This window comes from Diceros bicornis, assembly GCF_020826845.1.
Source record: "Diceros bicornis minor isolate mBicDic1 chromosome 30 unlocalized genomic scaffold, mDicBic1.mat.cur SUPER_30_unloc_6, whole genome shotgun sequence".
Taxonomy (NCBI): Eukaryota; Metazoa; Chordata; class Mammalia; order Perissodactyla; family Rhinocerotidae; genus Diceros; species Diceros bicornis.
In genome coordinates, this window is record NW_026690904.1 from 1,158,536 (window position 1) to 1,179,604 (window position 21,069).

Below are 21,069 nucleotides of genomic sequence, written 5' to 3' on the forward strand. Positions count from 1 at the left end.
ACTGCTTACTGTTCACTCGCTGGACTATACTCCTTGACATGAACAACGCACGGGAGAGAGGAGGTAGGAAACACTGATCCACGTAGGGCTCTGAGTTGACCATAACACAGAGTACAGTTGATCAGAGGCCAAGGTAGACTTCCTTAACGCAACGATCTGCCGAGATGAGGGTGTTCTAATGTCACACCACCTGAAAATAAAGCAAACACATAAAAGCATATGTAGTGGTCAAAGAGAAAGCACACAACTAAAAGAATTGATCCCATGAAATACACTATTCTATTTGTTTATGTATCCAATGACTGATGGGAAATAGCCAGGTATAGAGATAGTAGAATTGATCAATGTCATAGAGAATTCTCTTAACAGTTGTTCATACCTTGGGTTTTACATCATTGATTGGGGTAATATTTCCATCTTTTCCTTTCCTAGTGTCTCCACCTTTCTCAACTTTTCCAAGAGATATATTTTCATTATCCTCTAAAATTTTAGGGAAATTTGAAAATAGTTATGACACATTTTAAGTTGTTGATTTTGTATATGGGAGGAGCACTAGATTGCAAGTGAATTAGTGATCATTAGAGTTTTAGTTTGGTAAAAGGTGGTAGTTGGAATTGATACCAGGATGTTTGTAACCCAGTTTTTACTTCATTATTTGATGTACTTTTCCAAATGCCAGAGCCGGTCATTCTTAATGTAATAACTTGTCTCATTTTAAAATATGTGTCCTTGGAGAGGGTGATGCAGGTAAGTAGAAAATAGTTTAAAGTAGTGACTTGTTTTTCTCCAATGGATCTGTTATAAACCTAAAAGCCATATAGCATTCTTTTGTCCAAATGACCCGATGGCAGTTTCTTAACTTTTCTTGCTGTGACTCTAGCAATCTAGGGTCACACCACCTTTTCTCTCCTAGTCATGCTTTCAGTTGTAAGAGTGACATTGTCAATAGTACAGTGAGCAATTGGCACACACTCTACTCTTTTCTAAAAAAAAACTATATATATATATATATATCAACTGCAAACTTTGGTAACATAATTGTTAAGGAATGAACTATTTGTAGTGCCCTTAACAACTGATGGCTACACATGATTGTGTAGCGACATCATGGTTCAAACCATGCTGTGCAACATGTGGCCCCTTTGAATTTTATTTTAAAGGAATGGGTTCAATGACTTTTTTCTTTTGGAAGAAGAAAGACTTGCGTTTCCATCTTAGAAAATTGAGAACTGGTTTTTTGCCTTTATTTTATTGTCTTCAGCTCTTCTTCCTACGGGTTACTAATTCACATGTCCAGTTACTTCAGATTCGTGGTGCTACCTCCTCTGCCTTTTTCACGGCTCTCACTTTAATTTTACCATCATCCCTTCTGTGAAGGAGGTTTCTCTCCACGCTCATCTAGCGAGGAAGGAACCGACCCTCCCTGATGTGAACTTGGAGACAGAGGCCAAGGTGAAGCCTCGGTGCCCCTCCCCACCAGTGAGCTGCAGAAGGGCTGCAGAGTCCTGTGAATCTCTGGCTCCCCTCCTGGCTCCCTCCAGAGTTGGCAATGTCTGCACGGAGGAGCCCAGCTCGTTACAATCGAATTGTTGAAGTCTCTAGAAGCCGGCTGAAGGATAAGACTGGCCAGAAAGGACATCAGCAAGCAGTGTGCTCCAAAAGTTGGTGGCAGAAACATTCAGAAGAAGAAAACCTTTCCGTTTCTCTTGTTTTCTCTTTATCTTCTCTCCCTTCCTCCTCCTTTACTTAGATGGTACAAAGCCTGTCCATCCCCCATGGTAGTTGTTTTTCTCCTCAGAGCCCCAGTACAGAGCTGTATCTCTTAGTTGTAGGTCAACCCACGGGGGTTCTTTTCCTGGAGTCCCACGGCAGTTTATTCATATCTCTTTCATTCAAATTATTTCTGTAGTGTAATTTATCTGTTTAGACATATCTGTCTTCCTTGCAGACCCCCAACATTTCAAGACCTTTGGGCACACAGTAGATACTTAAGGACTTGAGTGAATCAGTGAAGATCTTTTGTTGAATAAGTTCTAAATAAATACAATACCTACTCAGCACATGAATGCAAGCACTTGAGAGAGAGTTTTGTGTCTGCTGAAGCAGGCTGTGGACCAGTTTAGGGGCTCAGTGCCATAGTGACTCAATAGATTTAGACCAAATGAACGAGATAATTAACTTCAATTTTACAATTCATGGAGAAAAGGAGCAGGATATCTAGGTGTGAATCCGGACTTGATCATTCTTGTTGCATCTTTGGAAAACCCAGTCCTTTTACTTTCTATGGAAATTTGACTCATCCCAAGCAGCTGCCTTATTGGTATTTATGGGAAGATCAAATTGAAAAGAAAACCCAGAAAAGTATAACGGCTAGCCTTAGGGAATCTCTTAATAAAATGAAAGAACAAAAGTCGGAGTTAGAACAAAGATTGAAAGTCAAATTTACTGAAAATTCCCTGTCTCCTCCCTCCTACACTCCCTTATATCCCCAACTCCCTGTCCCTGACTCCCCAGAAGATCTTTTGGATTTCTGGGCCCCTGTCCCAAATCCTCCCCCTCAAGATTTATCTCCTCAGCCACCTCCTCAACCAGTTCCCTTAGGTCCCAGGACTCCAACTTCTCCGAAGGGCATTCAGCTGCCTGTTTTAACTTCTCTCACTGTTGAAGACTTACAGGGGGCGCTTAGGCCTGACCTCCAAGCAAGGGGCATACAGGTTACTTGTGTAAATGGTGAAAACCAAGAAATAAATTTAGTAGAAACATCCAGGAAGGGCAAGAAGGTTCGTTTTGCTGTGTCTTACAACTCCTCTTACTTTCCAGGGCTCTGTAATCAGGCTCTGTCAGCTTCAGACATTCCTATGCAGTATCCATTGAGGATGTATCCTGGACCTCCGCTGCAGAGAGTTCATGTCTCCTGGACAGCAGCTGATCTTTTAAATTATAAAACTCTCCTGCCTCCATTGTCAGAAGACCCTACTAAATTTAGAGAAGAATTAGAACGATTAGTGGCTATTCATAGCCCCACCCACCGAGACCTTGACTGGCTGCTAAGGGGCGTTCTTCCATCCCATGACTACACTGTAGTTATCAGACAGGTCAGACGGCCCCCTAGGAAAAACCCCCCTCATAGAGGAAATAGATGGCCAGACCCTATCCCAGGCCCTCCTGCAGATGACCAGGAAGTGGCACAGCTACAGGCTGATATTCCAGGTTTAATAGGAGCGATTCTAGAGGCGTTTCCTCCTAAACTTAATCGGTCAAAAATTGAATTATGCACTCAGAACGAGGGGGAACATCATAAAGCTTTTGTTGAACGGTTTATTCAGACTTTCCAAAGACACACTGCATTGAATCTGGAAGCTCCAGAGCATAAGAATCTCCTAATTTTTGCTTTAGTTGGAAATTTTCTTCCTGATATAAAGAAACAAATTCAAAACAGTGTGGTTGGTTGGGCAGGGCAACCATTAAGTGTAATAATGGAAGTTGCTACACAATTCTTTGAAAATTGTCAGCAAGAAAGCAAAAAAAAAAAAAAAAGAATTAAAGGCAACTCTTCTTGCTTTGCAAATTGAATCTTTGAAAAGCAAAAATTCAACCCTGAAAGTAAACTAAAGCCCACTCAGAGGTCTCCCTATTTGCCTTCGGACAATTGTAGGTATTGCAAGAAACCAGGGCAATGGAAAATGGCATGTGCCGCTCTTAAGAGAAGGGAAAGTTTAAAAAATGTTCCCCCTTGGCCCCAGCACCCCCAAAAGGCTCATTGTTCTCTACCTGAGGGGCATTTCTCCCTCAAATGATGGGGTCAGCCGATCCTTAGTCGCACCCCTGAGCCTACAGTTAAACTTAAAATAGAGGATCGGAAACTGGATTTCTTAATTGACACTGGTACGACACTCTCTGCTATCCGTTCAAAGGATTTATCTCTACCTGTTACCTCTGATTCTATCAAGCTGTTAGAGTCTCTGGACAGCCTATTTCACTGCCTATATCTAAGCCCACTTCAATATATTTAGGCCCCCTTAACACTCATCATGATTTTTTAGTTTCTGACTGTTCACCAGCAAACCTCTTTGGCCGAGATTTGTTATGTAAATTCAATGCCACTATAAATTGTAATGAAAAAGGTGTTTTTATCTCCTTGTCTTCTGACCAAGCCCCAAGTCTCCTACTTTCCATGATGGAAACTTGTCCTGATTTAAATCCTTCTGAGGAAGATAAGTCTTTAAAGAATGTTGCAACCAGTCTTTGGGTTACACATGCAAATGTCGTAGGATTGTTGCTTAGTGCTGAGCCCGTGCCCGTTACTTGGAAAAAAAAAATAAACCGTTTCCATCAGTAGCCCAATACTCGCTCTCTAGAGATGCCGAGCGAGGAATTCAACCCATAATAGACTCCCTTTTGCAACAGGGTGTACTAGCTTTTACTTCCTCGCCCTGTACCACTCCAATCTTGCCAGTAAAAAAGGGAGGCAAATTTGACTCAGACGGGAACCAAATCTATAGATTTGTACAAGACCTCAGAGCCATAAACTCTTTTGTAATTCCTCGGCATCCTGTGGTCCCTAATCCAGCTGTCATCCTGACCTCAATATCTGCTGATGCAGCCTGCCTTACAGTAGTTGACCTCTGCTCAGCTTTCTTTTCAATCCCATTACACCCTGACTCACAATTTCTTTTCACATTTACATTTAAAGGGAGACAACTAACATGGACTGGAATACCTCAGGGATATTGTGAGTCCCCCTCAATATTTTCCCAGGTCCTTAAAGCTGACTTGGATTCTGTAGTCTTTACTCAAAGCTCCACTCTTGTTCAATATGTTGATGACCTTTTACTCTGTAATCCAACTAAGCAGGGGGCTCTTACAGATTCTCTCATTCTCCTGAAAGCCCTAGCTGAACGAGGCCATAAAACCTCCAGGTCTAAACTTCAGTGGGTGCAAATGACTGTTACCTACTTAGGGCATGAGATATCTCAAGACATTCAAAAGCTAACCCCCAAACGCCTTGAGTCAATTTTATCCATCCGTCTCCCCAAAACAAAGAAACAGCTACGTCAATTTCTAGGAGCTGCTGGTTACTGCTGCCAATGGATTCCTAATTTTGCAGCCCTTGCTAAACCTCTGTATTCTCTTCTCCCAGATATCGCCCCAGAGCCTATTTCCTGGTCCTCAGAGGCATTAAACTCCTTTGTGGCCTTAAAAATAGCTTTGTCCATGCCTCTGTCTTTTGGCATACCTAATTTTGACAAGCCTTTTCATCTATACTGTCATGAAAATAATGAAATTGCTACAGGCATTCTAGGGAAAACTTTTGCCTCTCTAATGCGTCCTATAGCATATTTCTCATGCCAACTAGACCCTGTGGCATCAGGCATGCCCCCATGCTTACGTGCGGTGGCTGCAGCTGCCACCCTGATTGATAAGGTCAGTACTCTTACATTAGGCTCTCCCATTCACCTCTATGTCCCACATTCTGTGTCAGCTATTTTGCAAGTTCATAGGACACAACACCTCTCTACACGTCAACAGACCACCTATGAGCAGGCTCCTTCCATCATCTTACATCGTTGAAACACTTTAAATCCAGTTACTTTACTGCCCCTTCCTGATAATGGAGAGCCCCACTCCATTCCACATGATTGCCTTGCAACTATAGAAATGGTCTCAAAGCCACGAGAGGATCTCTCAGACATCCCTTTAGACAATCCAGACCTACTTCTGTTTTGTGATGGCTCCTGTAAACGAAATTCCCGGGGAAGCATAATAACTGGTTATGCCATAGTTTCCCCACATGAAACTCTTGAAGCTTATTCTTTGCCCACCATAAGATCAGCCCAAGCTGCTGAACTCATAGCTCTTACTAGGGCCTGCACATTAGCAAAAGAAAAAACTGCCACTATTTACACAGACTGCAAATAGGCTTTTGGAGTCTGCCATGTTGTTGGCACAATTTGGAAATCCCGTAGATTCTTAACCTCTGCAAGAACTCCTATTGCTAATGGACACTTAATTACAGCCTTATTAAAAGCTATTCACTTTCTTTCAAAAATTGCCATTGTTCATTGTTCAGCCCATACTAAGGAGACTAATGTCATATCTTTAGGGAATGACAGGGCTGACAGAGCTGCTAAATATGCAGCTCACTATGGACCCCCTTATCCGATTTCCACCCAATTTTTAAACCTTCCTTTATCCCTGACTGATGTTATTAACTATCAGACAAATGCCCCACAATCTGAAAAAGACAATTGGATACAAAAGGGTGCCAAACAATTATCAGATGGATTATACATTGGACCAAATGGACTTCCAGTAGCTCCTTTTCTTTTGACTTTTTGGCTTGCACTTATCTCCCACCAAATGGGACATATGTGCAAACAGAGGATAGCTAAAGAACTAAAAAACAATTGGTTTTGCTCTGGCAGCCATAAAATTTCTGACCAAATCACCTCCCAGTGCACAACTTGCAAATCTTACCAAGTTTCTGGGAGAAATCGGTGTGATCCAGGAAGTCCTCCCAGGCCCACGCTGCCTTTTGCGGCACTCCAAATGGATTTTATGGACTTGCCCTCAGCTTTAGGTTACTCTCACTGTTTGGTTATTGTCTGCATGTTTAGTAGATGGACTGAATGCTATCCGACCAGACATGCAGATGCCACAACAGTGGTAAAGAAATTAATAACTGAAGTTATTCCTCGCTTTGGCATTCCTTTATAGATTGAATCAGACCAAGGAACTCATTTTACAGCAGAGAAAAAACACTTGCTTGCAAAAACTCTGGGGTAGTCATTAAAATTTCATACCCCATATCACCCTCAGTCATCAGGGCAATTGGAACATAAAAATCTAGATATAAAAAGAACTCTAGGAAAAGTCTGTCAAGAAACTGGACTTAAATGGCCAGAAGCTCTGCCCTTGGCCCTTATGAAGATTCAAAATACTCCAAATAAAAGGCATGGACTGACTTCTTTTGAAATAGTTTTTGGACATCCGATGCCTACTGGCGTCTCTAAACCTTCAATTCCTGGATTAAATGAATATTACGGGAACTTAAGTGAACAATTTGATGCTATGACTAGTTATATACAAAAATTAACTAGTATACTTGAAGCATATCGTCAACAGGTAAAAGAGGCGTGGCCCCCACCTTCTGACAAGCCTCGCCATCCCTTTCGACCAGGAGACTGGGTGTACATCAAGGTCTTTAGAAGAAAACACGCACTGTCACCTCGCTGGGAACGACCTTATGAAATCTTACCGACGACCTGCACTGTCATCAAAATAAAAAAAAAATCTTCCTGGATCCATGCAAGCCACACCAAAATAGACCCAGAACATCGCTCTCAAGACAACTGAGAGATAATCCCCACAGGTGACCTTAAACTAAGGATTTCGAGGGCCAAAACCCAGGCCCCAGAAGCAGCCGACATCACGAAGTAGACAGCTTTTCCCAAGATCACGGATCAAGAAAACCTACTTTGACCCATTTCCTCCCCCTTGCTTTAAAACTCAGGATATATATACACACTCACTCACACAAAATATTAGTGGATGTATATATACATATTTTTTAATCATTTATTAGAAAGCTGACTGGAGAGTGCTGGTCTCTATCTGTCCCTCTTCCCCTCTCTAAGTCTCTGCTATGGGCTCTTCTCCGATCTGTGTCTTGCTTTTACTAACCCTCTCCTTTTCAACAGGTCGGGCACAGACCGAACACCCCCTTATGCCAGTTTACCAAGCCCTAGCCACGCTAACTAATCAATCTGACTGTTGGTTATGTCAACAGCTAGACAGTGCAAAAGAACCTGAACTAGTCTTTGTTCCTGCTGATATGAACACCTGGTGGACTAAGTACGGAAAATGGATGAATAACAGAGTATGGTATCCGCAACAAAGGAAACTTCACTCTGCTTCGTCTCCTGGTGAGTCACTTGGGCCCCAGAAAGACTACTTAGAAGGTCAAGGATTGTCCCTTGCCCAAGTACAAGCAATAAGTGAAAGTTTTTCCCTCTGCATTGAAAGTAAACATGGCGCTGGACCTTTCCTGGGTGACATACCGAGACAATATTGCAGTCAAACTCTGTGGTTTGATTCCGCAGGTGGCATCTTCAGAACTCTCAAGGGAATTGTAAGTGACTCTATCACTACTCCCTCTGGCACAGACATTTGCCAAATCACCAAGTGCTCTGGATGGCTTCCGAGCCACCCGTGTGCAACTTGAGGTATCGCAGCTATCCGCATGGTTAAGCTGCCCAATGCCACAGACTATATATGGGTGGATCAAAAATCTGGACTCACCTGGTCAGGTGACAAGACCAGGCTTTATAGCTGCCAAAATCAGACTTCAGGCCTCCTGTACCAGCTATTCTGCAATCTGTTCTGTTCTCGCAGACTGACAGGAGCTCATGGGAAATGGAGATGTTTAGGTAGTAACAGTGCAAGTGACACAGATCATGAAATAGTCCAGATCCTGGGAACTATAGACTCAATTCTAACCTTGTCTTTAAACTACACTGCTCTTTTCATTTTATGCGGCAACAAAGTGTATAAAGGATTCCCACCTAACTGGTCAGGACAATGCGGACTTGGATACCTGGCTCCTTCTGTCACCAAGCACTCCACCTGAAATGCCAGCCAAATTGCAAACTTGGGTTCGTTTGTTCATAAGATTGTGCCACATAAACGTGCCAGTCGAGAAATCGTGAAAACTCCACTTGTATATCACAACTCTAAGTTCTTTCAGCCTTGAGAGTCCTATTCCCCAGCTTTGGAGATTATGAGTTGGAAAAGGCAATCTTAAATCTCTCTATGGTAATGGAGCAAGAGTTCAACACCACCATGCAAACCTTGAACATACTCCAGTCAGAGATTAACAGCCTAGCATCTGTGGTGCTCCAAAATCGATGTGCTCTGGATGTACTCACTGCCCAGCAAGGAGGAGCATGTGCAATCATTGGAGAAAAATGTTGCTTTTATGTGAATCAAACAGGTCAAGTAATATCTAACTTAAATCTATTAAAAGAGAAGATTGACATTTTTCATCAGATAAACGAAGCTCACACATTTTATTGGACTGACTTATTTCCAAGATTGGGGGACTGGTTTAATGGAGTGTGGGGAAATGTGCTCCGATTTGTTCTTTTCTGCTTGTTCATCCTCATTCTAATCTGCGTTCTTTTCTCTCTTTGCAGACTTCTTATCACTCGGATACTACCAGGATTTCTCTCTCCACAGTTACCAGCTCAGCTTTTAATATGTGAAACTTCTAGGGAAGTTTCAGAGGAGGGAACTGATGGTGCTCAGGGCAAGCTACCCCAGGAAGCACCGCTGTGGTATGCGGATTATTTCCAGCTGAAGACAATAAGGACTCAGAGAACTCAGGAAGAATATTTGAGTTTCCCCTCCCAAACTGCCTAAAGAATTTAAAACAAAAGATCTGTTTCAGGAAGGAGTTATTATCATGACTGCTATAAAGATAATGTAGGATAGAGGTTACAATAGAAAAGGCACCAACAAGCCCATCTTATCGGAAGTTCTGTCTCTATGGCCACAGGCTCTGGATGGCCCTGCAAGGAGTTACCAGACAATCATTTACAAGGGAAGTCTCCATTTGTAAAAGTATCTCCCTCTCTGTATTGGGAAGTGGCGGGAAGACCTCATTTCTAGAGACTTATCAACGTAGAAGGTGAGGCTTTAAAACTGCATAATAAATCTTACTCTTGTTTACAGTGCTTTAGTGATAATCTCCTGTAACTAACACTCTCACCCCCAACATCCTCCTTGTCTTTGGTTGGACATGGTATTTAAGATGAGAATCTGCTATTGTGTTGAGAAAGGCAGTGTCCCTGCTTTCTCCCATATATACATGTTATTAAACTTGGTATTATTTTCTCCTGCTACCCTGTCTTGTTAATTAATTGGCCAGTCATAAGAACCTTAAGGAAAAGGGCAGAGGGAGATTCCCCCTCTTCCCCTGACAGTGGTGATGCAGGTGGGCTCTCAAGGTTACACCTATATTGTGGAAGCAAGCAATCAAGTATTTAATGGAAGCATTTCTATGTAAATGAAAGAAAAACAAGGTTAATGGTTGGAGCAAGGTGTAAAGCAGTTTCTCAGTATAGGGGACAGCTAGTTAAGAAGATTTTTAGATGTCAGCATCAAAGCATCTTTTGCAGTTTAAAATGTCTCTGATGATGTCATTGGGTAATCTCTTAAGTTTATATCAATTCCATCAGCTTCAGTTTCTAAGGCTTCAGGAAAAAGGGCAGGTTCAGTTTTTAGTGATTCCAAATGAAAATGATGGAAAAAATGAAAAACGTTAGTTTGGACATCTGTAGCCAAATATTTTAGGAGACTAGAAGAAATCAGGATCCAGTCCAGTCAACAGATATAAAACACAAACCTTAACAGACAATTAACAAAACTAGGATCTAATATCCGCAAATGTACACTATAGTTTTTACTGAAATATAGTTTTTCTTTCTAAGATCACCCTCATTTTTATCAAAGATAGAGAAATTAAAACTAGTTTGCAAAATAAGCCTAGTTCCAATAGTGTTGGCCCAATTATTTACATAAGTACAGCAAGAATAGCAATTGATCACATAGGCTCTTTTAAATCTGCTTTGCTGGAACTTTTTATAAGGAATCTCAGATTGAACTTTAAAGGCCTCTCCAGGCCAGAAAAGCCAAGCCAAGGATTTTGTCATCAGACTTTGCCTGTAATACCTACAGATTTGGGTGAATTCCTTTCTTCCTAGGTTCCCCCAAAATATTTCGAGGTTCCTTGTGTTTGCCACATAAGTGACATTCTTTACTTATCCTGGGAAGTGCTGCTTGGAACATAAGGTACCAGGCCAGTATTTCCACGTGGCTTTCTTCCATAAAGTCCAATCTTCATTCCTCAAAACCTGTATGGTTATATCACAAATATGATCTTCCAGTCACAGCCTTCGTAATATAATCAGTGTTTCCAATTACGTCCTGTTATAAGGAGAACAGATTCTTATTGAACTTATGCAAATAACTATATTGCCATGAAAACAACAATACTCACTTACTAAGAGTTTCCAAATTCGAGGGATCAGATAGAGAGAAATAGAGAAATATTTCAATTTTACTTACAAAAATATCATTTACCAAATTGTTATGTCATAGCTAGCTCAGGAGAAAAGAGAAAAAGTTTTCCTTAACTCTGAAAAAACAAAACATTAAAAATTCAGCAATACTTCAAATGAAAAATCATAAAAATTATAATTATCCTTATTAGTTCATTCAGTCCTGTGTAATCCATTCTTGATCCCAGTCTTTCTGTTAGCAGCTTCATGAAGTTATCAGTCTTTCCATCAGATTTCTGTACTTTCTTACCAAGTTCAGTTTTATGATCAGAAAGTTTGTCGGAAACCTGTACTCCAGTGTAAATGTCAGAGTCCTTTCCATGAATTTTTCTGAAGTCGAAATATTTTGCAAAAGCATTAGAGCAAAGAAATAAGTCTGTAAACAACAAGAGCTCAAAATGGCAATTGACAGAGAAATTTGGTTAATTTTGTGACATACAACACTTTAAAATAATAATAACCAGAATTATGACTGATAATCAGGACAGATCAGAATTTCAGTAATGTTATACAATTTTAAAACACCTATGTCAATAACATTTGCCCACATAACAGCACCTAAGCAGACATATCATCACTTGTCTGACAATGCTTTCCATGTAATTTAACATACTGAATAAGCCTAGTAAATTTAGTATCTTTCCCCTTATAGGAAGAGAGCAAATTTCTTTGAGAAGTTCCAGGGCCTTTTGAAAATTCTCAAAGAAAAAAAGTAAAAAAATGACTTTATTTAAGATATGAATTTTGGGGAGCTTGTCAAAAATAGAAAACGTTAAAGCAAACAGAGCATTAACAGTCCAAAAACCTTAATAGAGAGACCTCAGTCTTTTGAACACAGGAAATTATTTTAACAGTTTTTTTTTTTCTGTCTTTTAGGGAGACTTACCGAAAGGTAAAGAAAAATCTTTTATAACCTCTTTATCATGTTCAAGAAAATTATCCTTTTAAGAGAAAGAAGACCAAATTATAATTTTGTACCTGCTTCCTTCTGATATTAAATTCATTTACTTTATTAAATTCATTTCAATCTTAGCCAACTTGACCATACAAAAACTCCTTTTCCAGAATTTCTCTTCCACAAACCTATAACTTTCTTTTTACATTCAGAATTTGTCCCATGTCTTTCTTTTCCCTCCTAGTACTTGAAGACAAATTTATCTTTCTTAATCAATCAAATAAAATATTTCCATTCTTTGTTCCTTCTTTATCCATCTTACTTTCCTTGTACACAGACATATTTTTTCATTATATTTAGTAGCTTCAATCACATATACTAATTAGAAATTTTAACTCTTAGTAACCCCAATGTGTAAGTAAAAACTAAGTAAACCATTATAAACTTTCTTTTACATTAGTATATTGTGGCTTGGAAAATTTATAAACACTTCATAACCTCTAGAAATATGTTACTTTATAGTACAATCTTTTAATAAAACACATGTTTACCAATAGACCCAAAACACCTTTTAGTTTTCCTGTAATGAAAAGCCAAATGTAACAAACGTAAGTTTAGTAATCAATGTCTAATATCTTATCTTATTTGGAAATGATGATACTCAGTGAATTTTTATCACAAAATTTAGCAAAACTCTAAAGTTTTAAGTCACCAAAAAGATTTTGGAAGCTGTAACCACCATAATACATAATTATTATTTAATGTTCACCCAACATTCATCTTTTTCACAACTATTTAGTTACTTGTTCCCAATAATTATTTAGATTGCCTATAAGACTTCATAAGACATTAGATAAAATTAGCCATCATTTAAATTACTATTTTTGGTAACCAGTTCTGTAATAGAAATAACTTAATTTTTTTGTACAAAAGTTCATGTAAATTTCATCACCTCTTATACCTTTAAACATAGTTATCATTAAGATTTTTATCAATAGGTGTTGGTCTTCTAATTTTGGACAAGGGAAGCATTCCCAGTCAGACATTTTAAAACATACACAGGCAAAGTTGATGTAACCTCTTTATATAAAATTAGCTCAAACATTCCAACCTTTATAATCTTATCAACACTTACACTTTTACCTGTTCTCAATTCAATTGTAACCTGAGTCAAGGTCTTAAGGCTATTTAAATTTTTCCCTTCCTTTTTCTGGCCTTTTTTTAGGTACCAATTAAACAATTGTGTGAGAGCTCTCAAAACATATTTTTTTTCCCCACTTTAGAAGTTTTCCAATTCAAAGTATCTGTCGTCGGGCCATTGACGAGTAGGATCTTCATTTGTATATTTATTCCAATAGTGACTTGATCTAATAAGCCTTTTGAAGGAAAGACCCGGTGGTAACTTTCCCATGCTTTGAATAAATCTTTACCATGGACGCAAGAGGTGTCCCTGGTGAAGGCGCAGATGATGTAGCCCCCATGATCCACAGAATTCACTCCCAAAGATATTCAGAGAAAGTAAAGTCCTTCGTTGCACAGGCAGTAAGGATGGTGTAGTGAAAACGGTGTCTCCAGTCTCCCACCATAGTGTGGGACGCCTCCCGTCACAGACCCGCTAATCTGTGATACCGGGCAGGCAATACTGGAATGGGATTTTTCCAGCTCTAACAAGCAACGAAGGTTAAGATGACAAAAGTCCTTATAGACTGGGCCCTTTATGACAAACTCCCCTGAGAGCTTGGCACAGCCAGAAAAAGAGACAGTTCAGAACCCCAGTCTACTCAACTGGCCACCAAGGGGCACCCCGGTAAATGCACCTTCCATATGGTGGAGACCAAGGAGAATATTCTCACTGGTCACAAAGCCAAGTTGTCTCAGGACACAGAACAAAACAGAAGGAAAAACCTCATCCGGTTTTTTTGTTATGTGCACAATGACAGTTTTAGCCACGCCGTAGGTCTCTTGGAGTCAGAATAATACCTGGGGGAGGAGGTGCCACGGGGTTGGGGACTGTTGGCTTTACAGAGTACCTCGTCGTTGCATGGACATTTTCTTGCAGTTGGCGTGGGACCTGTGTCATCTACCCCGTTCCGTGACCCAATTTATCCTGTCACAGGAGTCTTCTGAAAGTGGCGAGCGCCCTAATGGCTCTTAACTGCTCGACCCGTGCCCACCAAATTTGCGGCCTTTTTGGCTTTCCAGATGCTCTTGGCAATGGCCTTCACTTCATGTGCATATTAACCCACAGCAAAGTTTGTCTAAATAGACGCCAGTCTGGTAAGACCCGCAAACTCACCAGTCTGTGGGGCCGGCCCAGACAGTAGGCTTATAGGGCCTATGCTTGCGTCCTACCCTATGGTATTTCCTTCTTATGACACACGATACAAAAGACAGAGACAAAAGAGAAAAACAGAGACTATCTCTGGGCGGAAAAGGGATCAAGATCAAAACCAAGAGTACTCTACCAAATTTACCAGCGTCACTAAAAGCACAAGAAACTAGTTTCCCAAATATTTTCTCCTGTCAATCTAAATTTTGAAAGAGAATAAATTTCTCACCACTTCATTCCACCAGACTCCACAGGTAGAGATTCCAGGAGGCTGACGTGGTAAGAAGTCTTACATTTTGCCGGCTTTCATCAGGAGTTCCCGTATTTCATCCCCTGCAGTAATGCAGGGAGAAGGCATTTCTTCCAGCCAGAGAACGCAACTTACCAGTCAGTGTAGCCCCACGTTGGGCGCAAAAACTGTTGAGGGAGTGAGAGAATCTCCCTCTTCCATTTTCTTAAGGTTCTCATGGCTGGCCAAATAATTAACAAGACAGGTTAACAGGAGAAAATAATACCAAGTTTAATAACATGTATACATGGGAGAAACTCAGAAATGAGCAACTCGTCCCTCTGTCTAAGCTGCCCGCTTAAGTATTGTAGCTAAAGAAGAGGAAGGTGTTGGGGGTGGGTAGTGGTCTAAGACCACAGAGGGCAAGAAGACAACTCACATGGAGATAGAAATGCAAATGTTTGCCTGACAACTCTTCTAAGGGTCATCTATAGATAATGTGGTCAGGGAGAGATAGAGTTTTTGATAAAAGGGGCTTGGTGCCTTTCCTATTGTAACCTCTAGCCTATGTTATCATTACAACCATCATGATAATAACTCCTTCTTGAAACAGATTTTTTGTTTTAAATTCTATAGGCAGTTTGGGAGGGGAAATTCAAATATTCTTCCTGAGTTCTCTGAGTCCTTATTGTCTTCAGCTCGAAACAATACACACACCAGGGTGGTGCCTCCTGTGGTAGCTTGCCCTGAGCACCATCACCTCCATTTATAAGGATGCACCCATTATATAGATTCTGTACAAAATTGCAAAGATCACTTTTTCCTTTTCAAAATTTATTTGTTTTAACTTATAATAGTGAGAACCTTAGTGTTGGGGAAACTGCTGCACAATTACTGGAAATGCTGAGAGTGTTTTTGAAAAGTGTAGAAGTCTAAAGATAATGAAATGTACATTTCTCCAATGTCAAGTCCCTTGATGATCTCATAAGTGTCTGTCTAGTTGTACCCGGAAGAGATGGAAGATTGAACACCAGGACAGCACACAAGGAAACAGGCTGCCAACTTGAGGGCTTCCCATGGACCACAGAGTGCCTAGCAGACTCTTAGAGATTAAATCTGGGCTTTGTCCATGGGTTGGCGCTGAGAGGAAGATTTTGCTTAAATGACCAGAGAATAGACAACGTATTTTTTTGATAATAATTCTTACCATGTAAATTTCTTTATAAATCTCTGAATAAAATAAAAAAGTATAATCCTCATAAAAATCAACTCTTACTGACAAGCCCCACAGCCTTCTCTAGAGAGCTCAACAGAAAATGTCTCCACTGACTGTAAATTGCTCTTCTCTGAAAGCCAGCCAGCACTTCACTGATAGCCCTGGATAAGGAAGGCCAGATACGATTCTTTGAAGATATTTAGCTGAATTCAGAACCAAAAATCCTACCTCCAGTTGGCTCCTCTGTGAGAATGGATGGCCGGCCTTGTTTCACAGCCTGAGCTGTTGAGGTTTCATATGAGATAAATTGCTCTGTTCTCCAGGGATGGAAAAGCTGGACTGTGACATAGATTCAGGGCTGAGATTTTGCAAGTAAAGATAGGGTCATAGAGAGGAATAAAGATTTCAGCAAATTTGTTTGTTGTTCTCTAAAGTGGAAATAATTTAAGAAGCAGATAGTCTCTCACTCAAACTTCTCTTCTCTGTTCTCTATCTGTCATATCACTGTAAAAATTCTCTCTATGAAAATTTCAGTCTTTTTTCTTTGTAGTGTGTTTATTATCATCTTTATGAATTCTTTGACTTCACCACCTTCTTGGCACCACAAAGCTAGCCATTGAGATATTATTATAGATTCAGTTTTGCAACTTCATCCCCTTATCTCTATTTCCTCCGTCATTTCGTAGTTTTAGTTCTTATTGTATCTTATGCTTGAAAACATTTGAAGCTTACAGTGTGTATCAGTTCCTTATTTTCTCAAATTTTTATCTAAGTGCCCTCAACTATCACTTTTTTAGAAAAGAAGTGAAATACATAACAGAACAGTACACTGTAATAAATTGACCACTTACAAAATTAAGTTCAACCTGAAATCCCTCCCCACTTAACAGAGACAAACTTTTATTATTCACAATGCTTTAGTGTGGGCAGGGTCAGTTTATCAACGATTTTTGGATGTTTTAAACCACATGAGATATATACAATGTAAGGGAAAACCGTTAATCTTGCAGAAGTTGTAGAATTTCCTGATGCTTAGGGAAGTTGGTGGTGGAGAACCTGTATCATATGAAAAGTAGTTGATTAATTAGCACCTGAGTTTGTTAATTTGGTAAGGATGATGATAGACATACATGTTGAAAAGATAACTTTGCATATCAGAGTACTGTCAGAGGCCACTGGCAAAATTCATAATATTCTCAAATACTACAAAAAATGACCATTTTTTCATAAAAAATGTCATACATGACGGCATGATATACTTCTGTCAGAATACTTGCAATGAAGAAAATTAACACGAGTCATTTTAATTCTAACAATTTGTTCATGCTTACTAGTAGGTTAAAAAACTATTTAGAAATAAAGTGATAAGTGATATACTTACTTAATTTTTAAATTTTCTTAGTAAAAAACTTTTTCATATTTTTAAAAAATATTTATTTGTATTTATTTTATGCTGAATTTATTCCTGGGCCCAAAGACTTTTTTTTTTTAATTAACTAACACCAATTCTTTTCAAGCTCTTTCAAAAAGTTGAAGAGGAGAAAATACCTGTAAAGTCATCCTATGGGATTAGCACTACACTGATATCAAAGCCAAAGACACTCAGAGAAAAGAAAACTATAGGTCAATATCTTTGATGAATATTGATATAAAAATCCTCCAAAAAATACTAATGAACTAAATTCATCAGCATGTTAAAAGGATTATACAGCATTTTTAAGTGGGATTTATTCCTGGAATACAAGGATGTTTCAATATATGAAAATGAATTAATGTAATAAACCACATTAACAGAATAAAGGAAGAAAACACATGATCATCTCAATGGATGCAGAGAAAGCATTTAACAAAACTCAACATGCTTTCATGCTAACACCACTAAAAAAACACTCAGAGTAAAAGGAAACAACTTCAACATAATAAAAGCCATATATAGAAATCCACAGAGAACATCATTTTCAAGGGTGAAAGACTGAAAGCTTTTTCTCTAAGATCAGGAACAAGACAAGAAGGCCCATTTTCACCACTTCTATTCGACATGGTATTAGAAGATCTAGCCAAAGCAATTAGGCAAGAAAAAGAAAGAAATAGCATCCAAATTGGAAAAGAAGTAATATTTATTTGTTTACAAATAGTATCTTATATGTTGAAACCCCTAAAACTTCCACCAAAAAATTGTTAGAACTAGTAAATTCTGCAGAGTAGTGGGACACAAAATCAACATGCAAAAACTAGTTGTTCTTCTATACATTAATAATAAGTAATCTAAAAGAAATTTAAAAACTTTACAATTTTATTTACAATAGCAACAAAAAGAGTAAAATACTTATGAATCAACTTACTTAAAGAGATAAAAATTCCAATGATGGTTTTGCAAAAATAGAAAAATCTATCCTAAAATTCTTATGGACTCTCAAGGGACACTGAATAGCCAAAACAATCTAGAAAAAGAAGAACAAAGTTAGAGAACTCACACTTCCTGATTTCAAAAATTCCTATAAAGTGATCAAAACAGTGTGGTACTGGCATAAATACACACACTATACTAATGAAATAGCACAGACACCCCAGAAATAAAACTTTGCATATATGGTCCAATGATTTTTGACAAAGGTACAAGGATCATTCATTGGAGAAAAGATCAGTTTTTCAACAAATGTTGTTGGGAAAACTGGATACCCACATACAAAAGAATGAGGTTGGACCCTTACTTTACACTATATACAAAAATTAACTCAAAATGGATCAAAGATATAAATGTTAGAGTTGAAGCTATAAAATCCTTAGAAGAAAACACATGGTAAAAGCTGTATGTGATTGGGTCCAAATGCCATTGCAAAAATGATTTCTTTAATATGACACCAAAGCCATAAGTAACAAATAAATAACAAATTGGACTTCATCAAAACGAAAAAGTTTTCTGTATCAGAAGATACTATCAACAGAGTAAAAAGGCAAACCATAGAATGGTTGAAAATATTTGCAAATCACAAATCTGATAAGGGATTAATATCTAAAATAAATAAAGAACTTCTACAACTCAACAATAAAAAAACTCAATTTAAAAATGCACAAAATACTTGAATAGACATTTCTCCAAAGAAAATATAAAATGAACAGGAAACACAAGAAAAGATGCTCAACATCGCTAAGTATCAGGAAAATGTGAAATAAAAGCACAATGAGCTACCTTTTCACACCCATTAGGATAGTTACCATCACAAAATCAGAACATAAGTGTTGGCAAGGATGTTGAGAAATTGGAACCCTTGTGCTCTGAGTGTGAGAATATAAAACTGTGGAAAACAGTATGGCAGTTCCTTCAAAAATTAAAAATAGAATTACTATATGATCTAGAAATTCCACTTATGGGTTCCGAAATAATAAAAAACATATTTATCGGCCTCTGCGTCCAGTTCTTGGCACAGAGTTCCTAAAATCTTTGTAATTTCCCCAGTGATAAGAACACTAAGAGAATCTTTTGTTCTACTGAGGCAACTCTGGGTGGGCTCCTGGATGGCTCCTGGATGGGGAATGGTCACCAGAAAGACCAAGCCCTGATTAGAAGCTTCGAATTTTTAGCCCTACCCTTTATCCTTCAGAGAAAGGAGAAGGGCTGGAAACTGAGTTAATAATTGATCATGCCTATGTGAGAGAGCCTCCATAAAAATCCCAAGAGAAGGCGGTTCAGAGAGCTTCCAGGTTGGCAATGACAAGGACTGCTTGGAGAGTGGTGCACGTGGAGATGGCATGAAAGCTTCGTGTACTATCTCAATACCTTTCCCTATGCACCACTTCCAACAGGCTCTTCTTGAATTATATCCTTTTATAATAAACTGGTGATCTAGTAAATGTTTCTCTGAGTTTTGTGAGCCACTCTAGCAAATTAATCAAACCCAATGAGGAGGTTGTGGGAACCTCTGGTTTATAGCCAGTAAGTCAGAGTACAGGTAACAACTTGGGCTTGTAACTGGCATCTGAAGTAAAGGTGAGGTTGGGTGGGTGTGCAGAATTATAGGACGGAGCCATCAACCTGTAGAATCTGATGTATCTCTGGGTTGTCAGCATCGAATTGAGTTGAATTATCTGGCAACCAGCTGGCATTCCAAGAATTGCTTCTTGGAGGTGTGGTGGACCCTGTTATATGTGAAAAAGTGAATCTGAGAACACCATTTATGGGTATACACCCAAAAGAACTGAACGCAGAGGTATAAAGACATATATGTACACCCATGTTCTTAACAGCATTATTCAAAATAGCCGGAAGCTGGAATCAAGCCAGATGTCCTTCAGTGGATGAAGTGACAAAAAAATGTATTGTATACACATAGTGGAATACTATTCACCCTTAAAAAGGAAGGAATTCTGACACATGTTATGACATGGATGAACCTTGCGGACTTTATGCTAAGTGAAATAAAGCCAGTCACAAAAGGAAAAATACTGTATGATTCCACTCATATAAAGTAATTAGTGTAGTCAAATTTATAGGAATAGAAAGGAGAATGGTGGTTCCCAGGGGCAAGAGGGTGGGATAACAGGGATAACAGGGAGTTGTTGCTTAATGGGCACAAAGTTTCAGTGTAATGTGAATATAGTTCTGTGGATGGTTGGAGGTTATGGCTACACAATTATGTGAAGGTATCGAATGTCGCTGAACTGTACACTTAAAAATGGTTACAATTTTATGTTCTGCATATTTTATGACCATTAAAAAATTAATTATTTTCAACAAATGAACAAACACTAGCTACAAGCAATAGCATGGATGAATATCATAACCATAATGCTGCATAAAAGAAATTATATTCAAAAGGCTATATATTTTATAATTCCATTCATATAAAATACAAGAAAGAAACAAAACCGAGGTCTGGCTTCTACTAATGGTGGAGTAGCTTGTTGAACTAACACTCTCACAGATAACAATGATAAAATCTGCACAAAATATTATATATATTTATACAGACTCGTGTAGCTATATGTAAAACACATATAATAAATGTGTATATGTGCGTATGTTTAAATCACTTCCACAAGCTAGCTGAACCGAGAGGGATTCTTCCCTTAAATGATGGCAATTGCACCAGGAGATATTTGCAAGCTTGAATCTGTTGCCTCAAAGCATTCGAAAATCTGTACATGGCCTAGACAGGGGAAAAACTACAGTCTTATTTGTAAAGTTAGAGGATGAATTTTTGGGCTGGCAGAGTAGCTGGAAAGTTAGGGGAGAAATTCTGGAAGGGAGGGAGACACAAAGAGGAAAATTGCAAAATATAT